Raw genomic sequence first — 2323 nt, forward strand, 5'->3', positions numbered from 1 at the left:
TTTCCACATAACTGAAGGCTTTAAAACCTTTTTTCCAGAAAAAAATTAAAATTAGATTGTGTACTTCTTTTCCCATACGTTAGCATTATTGTCATGACTCAGAATTTCTTCCAGGCTATTGAGGTATAAAGCTGTGGGGCTTTAAAATAAGAAGCACCAGGATTTTTATGATTTTTGGACATCAGAGCATCTGCTCTTAATAATTTTCCTGGTTGTTAGTGATTTAAAAAAAAAAAAGTGCAGCTGTTAATATGTTTCCATCTAGCAGAGCTCCCTACCCACATTTAATTTTTGCTTTTAATTATCTGTGGACTGAGAAGACAGTCAAGCTTGTGAGACTTAAGTATAAATTCAGAGCCCACCGTCAGAATCAGAGTGTGAGATTTGCCACAGGAACAAAGGGCATGAACATCAACATCTGTTTTGGTTGTTCAAAGATTCAACTCCAAATACATAAAGAAGGATGCAAAGGTGAATGCAAGTTAGGGTCATAAGCCAGACCATATGCAAATTAGGATCATAAACCAAACCATATTTGTTGGTTCTTGGCTACGTTGGATTACCAAATTAGTAAGATGTTACTATGTAACTCAGAGTTAAGTAGGTATTTTTTATTCCATTTCCATATTGCAGAAATGAGAATTGGGAAGTGGCTGGGAAGCAGATTTTAGTTAAACAGAAAGATAAATTTTTTGACTTCACAAATTAGTACTGTGAACTGAGCACTGTTCCATGACTTGAATATTATCTCAGCTCCACGGCTAACCAGTTACTGTTCCAGTTATGTGGACCTCGGTATCCTCATGATCTCAGATCTTCTTGCAGGATTCTGGGACTCCAAAGTGGTTGACTTCCGTCATTCATAGCTTAGGCAGCGCTTACTGAAGAGAGGATTTCTGCATCAGTAGGAGGTTAGACTGAGTGACCTCTAAGGTGTAGTCCCATTCGAAGATTGAATAATCCTATGACTCACTTCTAGAGAACAGTTCCCTTGCATCTACCAAAGTGAATTTTAAACACCCAAGGGTGTTAGTGGTATAGCTTCTCCAGCCTGCATTGTTCCCCTGCCTTCTCACTTTGACCAAAGTCAAGAGGTAAGAATGCCGTTCTCAGAAGTTGTCAGGCCTTTTCTTTCATACTTCAGATTTAAAGCGGTTAAAAGTTTATGCAGCAGTAAGATAAATTAAGAGAAAAAGGGGTTGAAAACTGCCCTATTGAGCTGGTTATAAATTCTCTTTCTAGCAGCAATTGAGTCACGGCAAAAGAAGTTAATTAAAGAGCAATTCCATGGCTTGCGGTCTCAGGTAATACACCTCTGTGATGTATGTTAACTGTGAGGAAGATATGCAATGAGTGTAAGGTTATGAAGCAAATTTATAGTACGTAATGATTTTAATCATAAAATCCAATAACCAGTTTAGAAGGAAAATGCTCTGGTGCACTGAGAGCATTTAGCAAAATAAGAGGGGCAAACTCATGTTAGGAAGTAGCTCCTGATAACATCTTCCAAAGAGGAAGCATTTCAGAATTTGTTTTGCCTGGACAACATATCTATTACCAGAGAGTCATCTTTTTAGTCTTAAACCTCCATTCTGATAGTAAATGTACACCCTTCAATTTATAATCACATGCTGAAATTTTGAGTACTTGAAGCTCTGGTGGCACCAGTGGTTAAGACTTCAGGCTGCTAACCAAAAGGTTGATAGTTCAAATCCACCAGCTGCTCCTTGGAAACCCTATGAGGCAGTTCTACTCTGCCTTATAGGGTTGTTATCAGTTGGAATCAACTCAGCATCAATGGGTTTGATTATTTGTTCTTGAATGGGCTTTGATGGTTACTACCTCCCTTTTCCCCTGTTTGTATTATTTTTTTAAAATAGACTTTATTTGTTACAGCAGCTTTAGGTTTACAGAAAAATTATACAAAAAGTACAGAGTTTCCATTTACCCCTACTATCCACCTGCCCACAGTTTCCCCTATTATTAACATCTTGCATTGGTGTGGTACATTTGTTAGAACTGATAAAACAAAATTGATAATTATTATTCACAAAGTTCCATAGTTTACGTTAGAGTTTACTCTTTGTATTGTAGTCTTGTGTGCTTCGACAAATGCATAGTGTCGTAGGGCCACCATTACAGTATCATACAGAATAGTTGCACTGCCTGTGAAATGTCCTGGGCTCTACCTAGTCATCCTCCCTCCCTCCCCATCCAACCCCTCGCCAGCCATGGGTAATCATGGATATTTTTACAGTCTCTGTAATTTTGCCTTTTTTTGAAATCTCATATAGCGTGAATCATATAGTCATATTTGTATTAA

General features: G+C 37.8%; 1 long non-coding RNA gene across 1 annotated transcript in view; it reads left to right on the forward strand.

The window, feature by feature from the left end:
• Positions 1–1272, forward strand: part of LOC111821864 (uncharacterized) — a 7983-nt gene extending 6711 nt beyond the window's left edge. The window contains exon 2 of the long non-coding RNA XR_002825201.1: positions 1243–1272. This is a non-coding gene — a long non-coding RNA (uncharacterized LOC111821864). The remainder of the gene's footprint in view (positions 1–1242) is intronic.
• The last annotated feature ends 1051 nt before the right edge of the window (positions 1273–2323 follow it).

The sequence above is a fragment of the Trichechus manatus genome, unplaced genomic scaffold (assembly GCF_000243295.1).
Source record: "Trichechus manatus latirostris isolate Lorelei unplaced genomic scaffold, TriManLat1.0 scaffold00112, whole genome shotgun sequence".
In the NCBI taxonomy this organism is placed as follows: Eukaryota; Metazoa; Chordata; class Mammalia; order Sirenia; family Trichechidae; genus Trichechus; species Trichechus manatus.